Source organism: Schistocerca cancellata, chromosome 10 (genome assembly GCF_023864275.1).
Source record: "Schistocerca cancellata isolate TAMUIC-IGC-003103 chromosome 10, iqSchCanc2.1, whole genome shotgun sequence".
Lineage (NCBI taxonomy): Eukaryota > Metazoa > Arthropoda > Insecta > Orthoptera > Acrididae > Schistocerca > Schistocerca cancellata.
Window position 1 is genome coordinate 183746479 of NC_064635.1, and position 18716 is coordinate 183765194.

Genomic DNA, 18716 nt, shown 5'->3' on the forward strand with positions numbered 1-18716 from the left:
AATTGCATCGGGAATCAATAGAAAATTCACAATGCCGATTTATATTGACGAGAGTAACGTTTCGGGCAGTCTGGTTTTTAGGTTCTTCCCCTGGGAACTCAGTGTTAGACTCCGATGCACCACAGCAGGTTTACTGTATTCCTTCGGCCATCATATTGACGATGAAACACAGAAATTGCATCGGGAATCAATAGAAAATTCACAATGCCGATTTATATTGACGAGAGTAACGTTTCGGGTAGGCTGCTTTTTGGCTCTTCCCTGAGGGATCAGTGTTAGACTCCGATGCACCACAGCAGGTTTACTGTATTCCTTGGACCATCATATTGACGATGAAACACAGAAATTCCATCGGGAATCAATACCAAATTCACAATGCCGATTTATATTGACGAGAGTAACGTTTCGGGTAGGCTGCTTTTTAGCTCTTCCCTGAGGGATCAGTGTTAGACTCCGATGCACCAGAGCAGGTTTACTGTATTCCTTCGACCATCATATTGACGATGAAACACAGAAATTGCATCGGGAATCAATAGAAAATTCACAATGCCGATTTATATTGACGAGAGTAACGTTTCGGGCAGTCTGGTTTTTTGGTTCATCCCTGGGGGCTCAGTGTTACACTCCGATGCAGCAAAGCAGGTTTACTGTATCCCTTCGACCATCATATTGACGATGAAACACAGAAATTGCATCCGGATTCAATACAAAATTCACAATGCCTATTTATGTTGACGAGAGTAACGTTTCGGAGTATCTGTTCTTTAACTCTTCCCTGGGGGCTCAGTGTTAGACTCCGATGCACTATAGCAGGTTTACTGTATCCCTTCGACCATCATATTGACGATGAAACACAGAAATTGCATCGGGAATCAATAGAAATTTCACAATGCCGATTTATATTGACGAGAGTACCGTTTTGGGTAGGCTGCTTTTTGGCTCTTCCCTGAGGGATCAGTATTAGACTCCGATGCACCACAGCAGGTTTACTGTATTCCTTCGACCATCATATTGACGATGAAACACAGAAATTGCATTGGGAATCAATAGAAAATTCACAATGCCGATTTATATTGACGAGAGTAACGTTTCGGGCAGTCTGGTTTTTTGGTTCTACCCTGGGGGCTCAGTGTTAGACTCCGATGCACCACAGCAGATTTACTGTATTCCTTCGACCATCATATTGACGATGAAACACAGAAATTGCATCGGGAATCAATAGAAATTTCACAATACCGATTTATATTGACGAGAGTAACGTTTCGGGCAGTCTGGTTTTTTGGTTCTTCCCTGGGGGCTCAGTGTTAGACTCCGATGCAGCAAAGCAGGTTTACTGTATCCCTTCGACCATCATATTGACGATGAAGCACAGAAATTGCATCCGGATTCAATACAAAATTCACAATGCCTTTTTATATTGACGAGAGTAACGTTTCGGAGTGTCTGTTTTTTAACTCTTCCCTGGGGGCTCAGTGTTAGACTCCGATGCACCACAGCAGGTTTACTGTATCCCTCCGACCATCATATTGACGATGAAACACAGAAATTGCATCGGGAATCAATAGAAAATTCACAATGCCGATTTATATTGACGAGAGTAACGTTTCGGGTAGGCTGCTTTTTGGCTCTTCCCTGAGGGATCAGTGTTAGACTCCGATGCACCAGAGCAGGTTTACTGTATTCCTTCGACCATCATATTGACGATGAAACACAGAAATTGCATCGGGAATCAATAGAAAATTCACAATGCCGATTTATATTGACGAGAGTAACGTTTCGGGCAGTCTGCTTTTTTGGTTCTTCCCTGGGGGCTCAGTGTTACACTCCGATGCAGCAAAGCAGGTTTACTGTATCCCTTCGACCATCATATTGACGATGAAACACAGAAATTGCATCCGGATTCAATACAAAATTCACAATGCCGATTTATATTGACGAGAGTAACGTTTCGGAGTATCTGTTCTTTAACTCTTCCCTGGCGGCTCAGTGTTAGACTCCGATGCACTACAGCAGGTTTACTGTATTCCTTCGACCATCATATTGACGATGAAACACAGAAATTGCATCGGGAATCAATAGAAAATTCACAATGCCGATTTATATTGTCGAGAGTAACGTTTCGGGCAGTCTGGTTTTTTGGTTCTACCCTGGGGGCTCAGTGTTAGACTCCGATGCACCACAGCAGGTTTACTGTATTCCTTCGACCATCATATTGACGATGAAACACAGAAATTGCATCGGGAATCAATAGAAAATTCACAATGCTGATTTATATTGACGAGAGTAACGTTTCGGCAGTCTGGTTTTTTGGTTCTACCCTGGGGGCTCAGTGTTAGACTCCGATGCACCACAGCAAGTTTACTGTATTCCTTCGACCATCATATTGACGATGAAACACAGAAATTGCATCGGGAATCAATAGAAAATTCACAATACCGATTTATATTGACGAGAGTACCGTTTTGGGTAGGCTGCTTTTTGGCTCTTCCCTGAGGGATCAGTATTAGACTCCGATGCACCACAGCAGGTTTACTGTATTCCTTCGACCATCATATTGACGATGAAACACAGAAATTGCATCGGGAATCAATAGAAAATTCACAATGCCTATTTATATTGACGAGAGTAACGTTTCGGGCAGTCTGGTTTTTTGGTTCTACCCTGGGGGCTCAGTGTTAGACTCCGATGCACCACAGCAGGTTTACTGTATTCCTTCGACCATCATATTGACGATGAAACACATAAATTGCATCGGGAATCAATAGAAAATTCACAATACCGATTTATATTGACGAGAGTAACGTTTCGGGCAGTCTGGTTTTTTGGTTCTTCCCTGGGGGCTCAGTGTTAGACTCCGATGCAGCAAAGCAGGTTTACTGTATCCCTTCGACCATCATATTGACGATGAAACACAGAAATTGCATCCGGATTCAATACAAAATTCACAATGCCTATTTATATTGACGAGAGTAACGTTTCGGAGTGTCTGTTTTTTAACTCTTCCCTGGGGTCTCAGTGTTAGACTCCGATGCACTACAGCAGGTTTACTGTATCCCTTCGACCATCATATTGACGATGAAACACAGAAATTGCATCGGAAATCAATGGAAAATTCACAATGCCGATTTATATTGACGAGAGTAACGTTTCGGGTAGGCTGCTTTTTGGCTCTTCCCTGAGGGATCAGTGTTAGACTCCGATGCACCACAGCAGGTTTACTGTATACCTTCGGCCATCATATTGACGATGAAACACAGAAATTGCATCGGGAATCAATAGAAAATTCACAATGCCGATTTATATTGACGAGAGTAACGTTTCGGGCAGTCTGGTTTTTTGGTTCTTCCCCTGGGAACTCAGTGTTAGACTCCGATGCACCACAGCAGGTTTACTGTATTCCTTCGGCAATCATATTGACGATGAAACACAGAAATTGCATCGGGAATCAATAGAAAATTCACAATGCCGATTTATATTGACGAGAGTAACGTTTCGGGTAGGCTGCTTTTTGGCTCTTCCCTGAGGGATCAGTGTTAGACCCCGATGCACCACAGCAGGTTTACTGTATTCCTTGGACCATCATATTGACGATGAAACACAGAAATTCCATCGGGAATCAATACCAAATTCACAATGCCGATTTATATTGACGAGAGTAACGTTTCGGGTAGGCTGCTTCTTAGCTCTTCCCTGAGGGATCAGTGTTAGACTCCGATGCACCAGAGCAGGTTTAATGTATTCCTTCGACCATCATATTGACGATGAAACACAGAAATTGCATCGGGAATCAATAGAAAATTCACAATGCCGATTTATATTGACGAGAGTTACGTTTCGCGCAGTCTGGTTTTTTGGTTCATCCCTGGGGGCTCAGTGTTACACTCCGATGCAGCAAAGCAGGTTTACTGTATCCCTTCGACCATCATATTGACGATGAAACACAGAAATTGCATCCGGATTCAATACAAAATTCACAATGCCTATTTATGTTGACGAGAGTAACGTTTCGGAGTATCTGTTCTTTAACTCTTCCCTGGGGGCTCAGTGTTAGACTCCGATGCACTACAGCAGGTTTACTGTATCCCTTCGACCATCATATTGACGATGAAACACAGAAATTGCATCGGGAATCAATAGAAAATTCACAATGCCGATTTATATTGACGAGAGTACCGTTTTGGGTAGGCTGCTTTTTGGCTCTTCCCTGAGGGATCAGTATTAGACTCCGATGCACCACAGCAGGTTTACTGTATTCCTTCGACCATCATATTGACGATGAAACACAGAAATTGCATTGGGAATCAATAGAAAATTCACAATGCCGATTTATATTGACGAGAGTAACGTTTCGGGCAGTCTGGTTTTTTGGTTCTACCCTGGGGGCTCAGTGTTAGACTCCGATGCACCACAGCAGATTTACTGTATTCCTTCGACCATCATTTTGACGATGAAACACAGAAATTGCATCGGGAATCAATAGAAATTTCACAATACCGATTTATATTGACGAGAGTAACGTTTCGGGCAGTCTGGTTTTTTGGTTCTTCCCTGGGGGCTCAGTGTTAGACTCCGATGCAGCAAAGCAGGTTTACTGTATCCCTTCGACCATCATATTGACGATGAAACACAGAAATTGCATCCGGATTCAATACAAAATTCACAATGCCTTTTTATATTGACGAGAGTAACTTTTCGGAGTGTCTGTTTTTTAACTCTTCCCTGGGGGCTCAGTGTTAGACTCCGATGCACCACAGCAGGTTTACTGTATCCCTCCGACCATCATATTGACGATGAAACACAGAAATTGCATCGGGAATCAATAGAAAATTCACAATGCCGATTTATATTGACGAGAGTAACGTTTCGGGTAGGCTGCTCTTTGGCTCTTCCCTGAGGGATCAGTGTTAGTCTCCGATGCACCAGAGCAGGTTTACTGTATTCCTTCGACCATCATATTGACGATGAAACACAGAAATTGCATCGGGAATCAATAGAAAATTCACAATGCCGATTTATATTGACGAGAGTAACGTTTCGGGCAGTCTGGTTTTTTGGTTCTTCCCTGGGGGCTCAGTGTTACACTCCGATGCAGCAAAGCAGGTTTACTGTATCCCTTCGACCATCATATTGACGATGAAACACAGAAATTGCATCGGGAATCAATATAAAATTCACAATGCCTATTTATATTGACGAGAGTAACGTTTCGGAGTATCTGTTCTTTAACTCTTCCCTGGGGGCTCAGTGTTAGACTCCGATGCACTACAGCAGGTTTACTGTATTCCTTCGACCATCATATTGACGATGAAACACAGAAATTGCATCGGGAATCAATAGAAAATTCACAATGCCGATTTATATTGTCGAGAGTAACGTTTCGGGCAGTCTGGTTTTTTGGTTCTACCCTGGGGGCTCAGTGTTAGACTCCGATGCACCACAGCAGGTTTACTGTATTCCTTCGACCATCATATTGACGATGAAACACAGAAATTGCATCGGGAATCAATAGAAAATTCACAATGCCGATTTATATTGACGAGAGTAACGTTTCGGCAGTCTGGTTTTTTGGTTCTACCCTGGGGGCTCAGTGTTAGACTCCGATGCACCACAGCAGGTTTACTGTATTCCTTCGACCATCATATTGACGATGAAACACAGAAATTGCATCGGGAATCAATAGAAAATTCACAATACCGATTTATATTGACGAGAGTACCGTTTTGGGTAGGCTGCTTTTTGGCTCTTCCCTGAGGGATCAGTATTAGACTCCGATGCACCACAGCAGGTTTACTGTATTCCTTCGACCATCATATTGACGATGAAACACAGAAATTGCATCGGGAATCAATAGAAAATTCACAATGCCGATTTATATTGACGAGAGTAACGTTTCGGGCAGTCTGGTTTTTTGGTTCTACCCTGGGGGCTCAGTGTTAGAGTCCGATGCACCACAGCAGGTTTACTGTATTCCTTCGACCATCATATTGACGATGAAACACAGAAATTGCATCGGGAATCAATAGAAAATTCACAATACCGATTTATATTGACGAGAGTAACGTTTCGGGCAGTCTGGTTTTTTGGTTCTTCCCTGGGGGCTCAGTGTTAGACTCCGATGCAGCAAAGCAGGTTTACTGTATCCCTTCGACCATCATAGTGACGATGAAACACAGAAATTGCATCCGGATTCAATACAAAATTAACAATGCCTATTTATATTGACGAGAGTAACGTTTCGGAGTGTCTGTTTTTTAACTCTTCCCTGGGGGCTCAGTGCTAGACTCCGATGCACCACAGCAGGTTTACTGTATCCCTTCGTCCATCATATTGACGATGAAACACAGAAATTGCATCGGGAATCAACAGAAAATTCACAATGCCGATTTATATTGACGAGAGTAACGTTTCGGGCAGACTGGTTTTTTGGTTCTTCCCTGGGGGCTCAGTGTTAGACTCCGAGGCAGCAAAGCAGGTTTACTGTATCCCTTCGACCATCATATTGACGATGAAACACAGAAATTGCATCCGGATTCAATACAAAATTCACAATGCCTATTTATATTGACGAGAGTAACGTTTCGGAGTGTCTGTTTTTTAACTCTTCCCTTGGGGCTCAGTGTTAGACTCCGATGCACTACAGCAGGTTTACTGAATTCCTTCGACCATCATATTGACGATGAAACACAGAAATTACATCGGGAAATAATACAAAATTTACAATGCCGATTTATGTTGACGAGAGTAACGTTTCGGGCAGTCTGGTTTTTTGGTTCTTCCCTTGGGGCTCAGTGGTAGACTCAGATGCAGCAAAGGAGGTTTACTGTATCCCTTCGACCATCATATTGACGATGAAACACAGAAATTGCATCCGGATTCAATACAAAATTGACAATGCCTATTTATTATGACGAGAGTAACGTTTCGGAGTATCTGTTCTTAACTCTTCCCTGGGGGCTCAGTGTTAGACTCCGATGCAGCAAAGCAGGTTTACTGTATCCCTTCGACCATCATATTGACGATGAAACACAGAAATTGCATCCGGATTCAATACAAAATTCACAATGCCCATTTGTATTGACGAGAGTAACGTTTCGGAGTGTCTGTTTTTTAACTCTTCCCTGGGGGCTCAGTGTTAGACTCCGATGCACTACAGCAGGTTTACTGTATCCCTTCGACCATCATATTGACGATGAAACACAGAAATTGCATCGGAAATCAATGGAAAATTCACAATGCGGATTTATATTGACGAGAGTAACGTTTCGGGTAGGCTGCTTTTTGGCTCTTCCCTGAGGGATCAGTGTTAGACTCCGATGCACCACAGCAGGTTTACTGTATACCGTCGGCCATCATATTGACGATGAAACACAGAAATTGCATCGGGAATCAATAGAAAATTTACAATGCCGATTTATATTGACGAGAGTAACGTTTCGGGCAGTCTGGTTTTTTGGTTCTTCCCCTGGGGGCTCAGTGTTAGACTCCGATGCACCACAGCAGGTTTACTGTATTCCTTCGGCCATCATATTGACGATGAAACACAGAAATTGCATCGGGAATCAATAGAAAATTCACAATGCCGATTTACATTGACGAGAGTAACGTTTCAGGTAGGCTGCTTTTGCCTCTTCCCTGAGGGATCAGTGTTAGACTCCGATGCACCACAGCAGGTTTACTGTATTCCTTCGACTATCATATTGACGATGAAACACAGAAATTGCATCGGGAATCAATAGAAAATTCACAATGCCGATTTATATTGACGAGAGTAACGTTTCGGATAAGGTGCTTTTTGGCTCTTCCCTGAGGGATCAGTGTTAGACTCCGATGCACCACAGCAGGTTTACTGAATTCCTTCGACCATCATATTGACGATGAAACACAGAAATTACATCGGGAAATAATACAAAATTTACAATGCCGATTTATGTTGACGAGAGTAACGTTTCGGGCAGTCTGGTTTTTTGGTTCTTTCCTTGGGGCTCAGTGGTAGACTCAGATGCAGCAAAGGAGGTTTACTGTATCCCTTCGACCATCATATTGACGATGAAACACAGAAATTGCATCCGGATTCAATACAAAATTCACAATGCCTATTTATTATGACGAGAGTAACGTTTCGGAGTTTCTGTTTTTTAACTCTTCCCTGGGGACTCAGTGTTAGACTCCGATGCACTACAGCAGGTTTACTGTATCCCTTCGACCATCATATTGACGATGAAACACAGAAATTGCATCGGGAATCAATAGAAAATTCACAATGCCGATTTATATTGACGAGAGTAACGTTTCGGGTAGGCTGCTTTTTGGCTCTTCCCTGAGGGATCAGTGTTAGACTCCGATGCACCACAGCAGGTTTACTGTATTCCTTCGACCATCATATTGACGATGAAACACAGAAATTCCATCGGGAATCAATACCAAATTCACAATGCCGATTTATATTGACGAGAGTAACGTTTCGGGTAGGCTGCTTTTTAGCTCTTCCCTGAGGGATCAGGGTTAGACTCCGATGCACAAGAGCAGGTTTACTGTATTCCTTCGACCATCATATTGACGATGAAACACAGAAATTGCATCCGGATTCAATACAAAATTCACAATGCCTATTTATTATGACGAGAGTAACGTTTCGGAGTATCTGTTCTTTAACTCTTCCCTGGGGGCTCAGTGTTAGACTCCGATGCAGCAAAGCAGGTTTACTGTATCCCTTCGACCATCATATTGACGATGAAACACAGAAATTGCATCGGGAATCAATAGAAAATTCACAATGCCGATTTATATTGACGAGAGTAACGTTTCGGGCAGTCTGGATTTTTGGTTCTTCCCTGGGGGCTCCATGGTAGACTCCGATGCAGCAAAGCAGGTTTACTGTATCCCTTCGACGATCATATTGACGATGAAACACAGAAATTGCATCGGGAATCAATAGAAAATTCACAATGCCTATTTATATTGACGAGAGTAACGTTTCGGAGTGTCTGTTTTTTAAACTCTACCCTGGGGGCTCAGTGTTAGACTCCGATGCAGCAAACGAGGTTTACTGTATTCCTTCGACCATCATATTGACGATGAAACACAGAAATTGCATCGGGCGTCAATAGAAAATTCACAATGCCGATTTATATTGACGAGAGTAACGTTTCGGGCAGTATGGTTTTTTGGTTCTTCCCTGGGGGCTCAGTGTTAGACTCCGATGCAGCAAAGCAGGTTTACTGTATCCCTTCGACCATCATATTGACGATGAAACACAGAAATTGCATCCGGAATCAATACAAAATTCACAATGCCTATTTATATTGACGAGAGTAACGTTTCGGAGTGTCTGTTTTTTAACTCTTCCCTGGGGGCTCAGTGTTAGACTCCGATGCACCACAGCAGGTTTACTGTATACCTTCGACCATCATATTGACGATGAAACACAGAAATTGCATCGGGAATCAATAGAAAATTCACAATGCCGATTTACATTGACGAGAGTAACGTTTCAGGTAGGCTGCTTTTGCCTCTTCCCTGAGGGATCAGTGTTAGACTCCGATGCACCACAACAGGTTTACTGTATTCCGTCGACTATCATATTGACGATGAAACACAGAAATTGCATCGGGAATCAATAGAAAATTCACAATGCCGATTTATATTGACGAGAGTAACGTTTCGGATACGCTGCTTTTTGGCTCTTCCCTGAGGGATCAGTGTTAGACTCCGATGCACCACAGAGCAGGTTTACTGTATTCCTTCGACCATCATATTGACGATGAAACACAGAAATTGCATCCGGATTCAATACAAAATTCACAATTCCTATTTATATTGACGAGAGTAACGTTTCGGAGTATCTGTTCTTTAACTCTTCCCTGGGGGCTCAGTGTTAGACTCCGATGCAGCAAAGCAGGTTTACTGTATCCCTTCGACCATCATATTGACGATGACACACAGAAATTGCATCCGGATTCAATACAAAATTCACAATGCCTATTTATATTGACGAGAGTAACGTTTCGGAGTATCTGTTCTTTAACTCTTCCCTGGGGGCTCAGTGTTAGACTCCGATGCAGCAAAGCAGGTTTACTGTATCCCTTCGACCATCATATTGACGATGAAACACAGAAATTGCATCGGGAATCAATAGAAAATTCACAATGCCGATTTATATTGACGAGAGTAACGTTTCGGGCAGTCTGGATTTTTGGTTCTTCCCTGGGGGCTCCATGGTAGACTCCGATGCAGCAAAGCAGGTTTACTGTATCCCTTCGACGATCATATTGACGATGAAACACAGAAATTGCATCGGGAATCAATAGAAAATTCACAATGCCTATTTATATTGACGAGAGTAACGTTTCGGAGTGTCTGTTTTTTAAACTCTACCCTGGGGGCTCAGTGTTAGACTCCGATGCAGCAAACGAGGTTTACTGTATTCCTTCGACCATCATATTGACGATGAAACACAGAAATTGCATCGGGCGTCAATAGAAAATTCACAATGCCGATTTATATTGACGAGAGTAACGTTTCGGGCAGTCTGGTTTTTTGGTTCTTCCCTGGGGGCTCAGTGTTAGACTCCGATGCAGCAAAGCAGGTTTACTGTATCCCTTCGACCATCATATTGACGATGAAACACAGAAATTGCATCCGGAATCAATACAAAATTCACAATGCCTATTTATATTGACGAGAGTAACGTTTCGGAGTGTCTGTTTTTTAACTCTTCCCTGGGGGCTCAGTGTTAGACTCCGATGCACCACAGCAGGTTTACTGTATCCCTTCGACCATCATATTGACGATGAAACACAGAAATTGCATCGGGAATCAATAGAAAATTCACAATGCCGATTTACATTGACGAGAGTAACGTTTCAGGTAGGCTGCTTTTGCCTCTTCCCTGAGGGATCAGTGTTAGACTCCGATGCACCACAACAGGTTTACTGTATTCCGTCGACTATCATATTGACGATGAAACACAGAAATTGCATCGGGAATCAATAGAAAATTCACAATGCCGATTTATATTGACGAGAGTAACGTTTCGGATACGCTGCTTTTTGGCTCTTCCCTGAGGGATCAGTGTTAGACTCCGATGCACCACAGCAGGTTTACTGAATTCCTTCGACCATCATATTGACGATGAAACATAGAAATTACATCGGGAAATAATACAAAATTTACAATGCCGATTTATATTGACGAGAGTAACGTTTCGGGCAGTCTGGTTTTTTGGTTCTTCCCTGGGGGCTCAGTGGTAGACTCCGATGCAGCAAAGGAGGTTTCCTGTATCCCTTCGACCATCATATTGACGATGAAACACAGAAATTGCATCCGGATTCAATACAAAATTCACAATGCCTATTTATATTGACGAGAGTAACGTTTCGGAGTATCTGTTCTTTAACTCTTCCCTGGGGGCTCAGTGTTAGACTCCGATGCAGCAAAGCAGGTTTACTGTATCCCTTCGACCATCAAATTGACGATGAAACACAGAAATTGCATCCGGAATCAATAGAAAATTCACAATGACGATTTATATTGACGAGAGTAACGTTTCAGGTAGGCTGCTTTTGGCTCTTCCCAGAGGGATCAGTGTCAGACTCCGATGCACCACAGCAGGTTTACTGAATTCCCTCGACCATCATATTGACGATGAAACACAGAAATTACATCGGGAATCAATACAAAATTCACAATGCCGATTTATATTGACGAGAGTAACGTTTCGGGCAGTCTGGTTTTTTGGTTCTTCCCTGGGGGCTCAGTGGTAGACTCCGATGCAGCAAAGCAGGTTTACTGTATCCCTTCGACCATCACATTGACGATGAAACACAGAAATTGCATCCGGATCAATACAAAATTCACAATGCCTATTTATATTGACGAGAGTAACGTTTCGGAGTGTCTGTTTTTTAACTCTTCCCTGGGGGCTCAGTGTTAGACTCCGATGCACCACAGCAGGTTTACTGTATCCATTCGACCATCATATTGACGATGAAACACAGAAATTGCATCGGGAATCAATAGAAAATTCACAATGCCGATTTTTATTGACGAGAGTAACGTTTCAGGTAGGCTGCTTTTGGCTTTTCCCTGAGGGATCAGTGTTAGACTCCGATGCACCACAGCAGGTTTACTGTATACCGTCGGCCATCATATTGACGATGAAACACAGAAATTGCATCGGGAATCAATAGAAAATTTACAATGCCGATTTATATTGACGAGAGTAACGTTTCGGGCAGTCTGGTTTTTTGGTTCTTCCTCTGGGGGCTCAGTGTTAGACTCCGATGCACCACAGCAGGTTTACTGTATTCCTTCGGCCATCATATTGACGATGAAACACAGAAATTGCATCGGGAATCAATAGAAAATTCACAATGCCGATTTATATTGACGAGAGTAACGTTTCGGGTAGGCTGCTTTTTGGCTCTTCCCTGAGGGATCAGTGTTAGACTCCGATGCACCACAGCAGGTTTACTGTATTCCTTCGACCATCATATTGACGATGAAACACAGAAATTCCATCGGGAATCAATACCAAATTCACAATGCCGATTTATATTGACGAGAGTAACGTTTCGGGTAGGCTGCTTTTTAGCTCTTCCCTGAGGAATCAGGGTTAGACTCCGATGCACAAGAGCAGGTTTACTGTATTCCTTCGACCATCATATTGACGATGAAACACAGAAATTGCATCCGGATTCAATACAAAATTCACAATTCCTATTTATATTGACGAGAGTAACGTTTCGGAGTATCTGTTCTTTAACTCTTTCCTGGGGGCTCAGTGTTAGACTCCGATGCAGCAAAGCAGGTTTACTGTATCCCTTCGACCATCATATTGACGATGAAACACAGAAATTGCATCGGGAATCAATAGAAATTTCACAATGCCGATTTATATTGACGAGAGTAACGTTTCGGGCAGTCTGGATTTTTGGTTCTTCCCTGGGGGCTCCATGGTAGACTCCGATGCAGCAAAGCAGGTTTACTGTATCCCTTCGACGATCATATTGACGATGAAACACAGAAATTGCATCGGGAATCAATAGAAAATTCACAATGCCTATTTATATTGACGAGAGTAACGTTTCGGAGTGTCTGTTTTTTAAACTCTACCCTGGGGGCTCAGTGTTAGACTCCGATGCAGCAAACGAGGTTTACTGTATTCCTTCGACCATCATATTGACGATGAAACACAGAAATTGCATCGGGCGTCAATAGAAAATTCACAATGCCGATTTATATTGACGAGAGTAACGTTTCGGGCAGTCTGGTTTTTTGGTTCTTCCCTGGGGGCTCAGTGTTAGACTCCGATGCAGCAAAGCAGGTTTACTGTATCCCTTCGACCATCATATTGACGATGAAACACAGAAATTGCATCCGGAATCAATACAAAATTCACAATGCCTATTTATATTGACGAGAGTAACGTTTCGGAGTATCTGTGTTTTAACTCTTCCCTGGGGGCTCAGTGTTAGACTCCGATGCAGCAAAGCAGGTTTACTGTATCCCTTCGACCATCATATTGACGATGAAACACAGAAATTGCATCCGGAATCAATAGAAAATTCACAATGACGATTTATATTGACGAGAGTAACGTTTCAGGTAGGCTGCTTTTTGGCTCTTCCCAGAGTGATCAGTGTCAGACTCCGATGCACCACAGCAGGTTTACTGAATTCCCTCGACCATCATATTGACGATGAAACACAGAAATTACATCGGGAATCAATACAAAATTCACAATGCCGATTTATATTGACGAGAGTAACGTTTCGGGCAGTCTGGTTATTTGGTTCTTCCCTGGGGGCTCAGTGGTAGACTCCGATGCAGCAAAGCAGGTTTACTGTATCCCTTCGACCATCATATTGACGATGAAACACAGAAATTGCATCCGGATCAATACAAATTTCACAATGCCTATTTATATTGACGAGAGTAACGTTTCGGAGTGTCTGTTTTTTAACTCTTCCCTGGGGGCTCAGTGTTAGACTCCGATGCACCACAGCAGGTTTACTGTATCCATTCGACCATCATATTGACGATGAAACACAGAAATTGCATCGGGAATCAATAGAAAATTCACAATGCCGATTTTTATTGACGAGAGTAACGTTTCAGGTAGGCTGCTTTTGGCTTTTCCCTGAGGGATCAGTGTTAGACTCCGATGCACCACAGCAGGTTTACTGAATTCCTTCGACCATCATATTGACGAAGAAACTCAGAAATTACATCGGGAATCAATATAAAATTTACAATGCCGATTTATATTGACGAGAGTAACGTTTCGGGCAGTCTGGTTCTTTGGTTCTTCCCTGGGGGCTCAATGGTAGACTCCGATGCAGCAAAGCAGGTTTACTGTATCCCTTCGACGATCATATTGACGATGAAACACAGAAATTGCATCGGGAATCAATAGAAAATTCACAATGCCGATTTATATTGACGAGAGTAACGTTTCGGGCAGTCTGGTGTTTTGGTTCTTCCCCGGGGGCTCAGTGGTAGACTCCGATGCAGCAAAGCAGGTTTACTGTATCCCTTCGACCATCATATTGACGATGAAACACAGAAATTCCATCCGGATTCAATACAAAATTCACAATGCCTATTTATATTGACGATAGTAACGTTACGGAGTGTCTGTTTTTTAACTCTTACCTGGGGGCTCTGTGTTAGACTCCGTTGCACCACAGCAGGTTTACTGTATCGCTTCGACCATCATATTGACGATGAAACACAGAAATTGCATCCGGATTCAATACAAAATTCACAATGCCTATTTATATTGACGAGAGTAACGTTTCGGAGTGTCTGTTTTTTAACTCTTCCCTGGGGGCTCAGTGGTAGACTCCGATGCAGCAAAGCAGGTTTACTGTATCCCTTCGACCATCATATTGACGATGAAACACAGAAATTGCATCCGGATTCAATACAAAATTCACAATGCCTATTTATATTGACGAGAGTAACGTTTCGGAGTATCTGTTCTTTAACTCTTCCCTGGGGGCTCAGTGTTAGACTCCGATGCACTACAGCAGGTTTACTGTATCCCTTCGACCATCATATTGACGATGAAACACAGAAATTCATCGGGAATCAATAGAAAATTCACAATGCCGATTTATATTGACGAGAGTAACGTTTCAGGTGGGCTGCTTTTTGGCTCTTCCCTGAGGGATCAGTATTAGACTCCGATGCACCACAGCAGGTTTACTGTATTCCTTCGACCATCATATTGACGATGAAACACAGAAATTGCATCGGGAATCAATAGAAAATTCACAATGCCGATTTATATTGACGAGAGTAACGTTTCGGGCAGTCTGGTTTTTTGGTTCTACCCTGGGGGCTCAGTGTTAGACTCCGATGCACCACAGCAGGTTTCTTGTATTCCTTCGACCATCATATTGACGATGAAACTCAGAAATTGCATCGGGAATCAATAGAAAATTCACAATACCGATTTATATTGACGAGAGTAACGTTTCGGGCAGTCTGGTTTTTTGGTTCTTCCCTGGGGGCTCAGTGTTAGACTCCGATGCAGCAAAGCAGGTTTACTGTGTCCCTTCGACCATCATATTGACGATGAAACACAGAAATTGCATCCGGATTCAATACAAAATTCACAATGCCTATTTATATTGACGAGAGTAACGTTTCGGGCAGTCTGGTTTTTTGGTTCTTCCCTGGGGGCTCAGTGGTAGACTCCGATGCAGCAAAGCAGGTTTACTGTATCCCTTCGACGATCATATTGACGATGAAACACAGAAATTGCATCGGGAATCAATAGAAAATTCACAATGCCTATTTACATTGACGAGAGTAACGTTTCGGAGTGTCTGTTTTTTAACTCTACCCTGGGGGCTCAGTGTTAGACTCCGATGCAGCAAACCAGGTTTACTGTATTCCTTCGACCATCATATTGACGATGAAACACAGAAATTGCATCGGGCGTCAATAGAAAATTCACAATGCCGATTTATATTGACGAGAGTAACGTTTCGGGCAGTCTGGTTTTTTGGTTCTTCCCTGGGGGCTCAGTGTTAGACTCCGATGCAGCAAAGCAGGTTTACTGTATCCCTTCGACCATCATATTGACGATGAAACACAGAAATTGCATCCGGATTCAATACAAAATTCACAATGCCTATTTATATTGACGAGAGTAACGTTTCGGAGTGTCTGTTTTTTAACTCTTCCCTGGGGGCTCAGTGTTAGACTCCGATGCACTACAGCAGGTTTATTGTATCCCTTCGACCATCATATTGACGATGAAACACAGAAATTGCATCGGGAATCAATAGAAAATTCACAATGCCGATTTATATTGACGAGATTAACGTTTCGGATACGCTGCTTTTTGGCTCTTCCCTGAGGGATCAGTGTTAGACTCCGATGCACCACAGCAGGTTTACTGAATTCCTTCGACCATCATATTGACGATGAAACACAGAAATTACATCGGGAAATAATACAAAATTTACAATGCCTATTTATATTGACGAGAGTAACGTTTCGGGCAGTCTGGTTTTTTCGTTCTTCCCTGGGGGCTCAGTGGTAGACTCCGATGCAGCAAAGCAGGTTTACTGTATCCCTTCGACCATCATATTGACGATGAAACACAGAAATTGCATCCGGATTCAATACAAAATTCACAATGCCTATTTATATTGACGACAGTAACGTTTCGGAGTATCTGTTCTTTAACTCTTCCCTGGGGGCTCAGTGTTAGACTCCGATGCACTACAGCAGGTTTACTGTATCCCTTCGACCATCATATTGACGATGAAACACAGAAATTGCATGGGGAATCAATAGAAAATTCACAATGCCGATTTATATTGACGAGAGTAACGTTTCGGTCAGTCTGGTTTTTTGGTTCTTCCCTGGGGGCTCAGTGTTAGACTCCGATGCAGCAAAGCAGGTTTACTGTATCCCTTCGACCATCATATTGACGATGAAACACAGAAATTGCATCCGGAATCAATACAAAATTCACAATGCCTATTTATATTGACGAGAGTAACGTTCCGGAGTGTCTGTTTTTTAATTCTTCCCTGGGGGCTCAGTGTTAGACTCCGATGCACCACAGCAGGTTTACCGTATCCCTTCGACCATCATATTGACGATGAAACACAGAAATTGCATCGGGAATCAATAGAAAATTCACAATGCCGATTTATATTGACGAGAGTAACGTTTCAGGTAGGCTGCTTTTTGGCTCTTCCCTGAGGGATCAGTGTTAGACTTCGATGCACCACAGCAGGTTTACTGAATTCCCTCGACCATCATATTGACGATGAAACACAGAAATTACATCGGGAATCAATACAAAATTCACAATGCCGATTTATATTGACGAGAGTAACGTTTCGGGCAGTCTGGTTTTTTGGTTCTTCCCTGGGGGCTCAGTGGTAGACTCCGATGCAGCAAAGCAGGTTTACTGTATCCCTTCGACGATCATATTGACGATGAAACACAGAAATTGCATCGGGAATCAATACCAAATTCACAATGCCTATTTATATTCACGAGAGTAACGATTCGGAGTGTCTGTTTTTTAACTTTACCCTGGGGGCTCAGTGTTAGACTCCGATGCAGCAAACCAAGTTTACTGTATTCCTTCGACCATCATATTGACAATGAAACTCAGAAATTGCATCGGGCGTCAATAGAAAATTCACAATGCCTATTTATATTGACGAGAGTAACGTTTCGGGCAGTCTGGTTTTTTGGTTCTTCCCTGGGGGCTCAGTGTTAGACTCCGATGCAGCAAAGCAGGTTTACTGTATCCCTTCGACCATCATATTGACGATGAAACTCAGAAATTGCATCCGGATTCAATACAAAATTCACAATGCCTATTTATATTGACGAGAGTAACGTTTCGGAGTGTCTGTTTTTTAACTCTTCCCTGGGGGCTCAGTGTTAGATTCCGATGCACCACAGCAGGTTTACTGTATCCCTTCGACCATCATATTGACGATGAAACACAGAAATTGCATCGGGAATCAATAGAAAATTCACAATGCCGATTTATATTGACGAGAGTAACGTTTCAGGTAGGCTGCTTTTTGGTCTTCCCTGAGGGATCAGTGTTAGACTCCGATGCACCACAGCAGGTTTACTGTATTCCTTCGACGATCATATTGACGATGAAACACAGAAATTGCATCGGGAATCAATAGAAAATTCACAATGCCGATCTATATTGACGAGAGTAACGTTTCGTATACGCTGCTTTTTGGCTCTTCCCTGAGGGATCAGTGTTAGACTCCGATGCACCACAGCAGCTTTACTGAATTCCTTCGACCATCATATTGACGATGAAACACAGAAATTACATCGGGAAATAATACAAAATTTACAATGCCGATTTATATTGACGAGAGTAACGTTTTGGGCAGTCTGGTTTTTTGGTTCTTCCCTGGGGGCTCAGTGGTAGACTCCGATGCAGCAAAGCAGGTTTACTGTATCCCATCGACCATCATATTGACGATGAAACACAGAAATTGCATCCGGGTTCAATACAAAATTCACAATGCCGATTTAAATTGACGAGAGTAACGTTTCGGAGTATCCGTTCTTTAACTCTTCCCTGGGGGCTCAGTGTTAGACTCCGATGCACTACAGCAGGTTTACTGTATCCCTTCGACCATCATATTGACGATGAAACACAGAAATTGCATCGGGAATCAATAGAAAATTCACAATGCCGA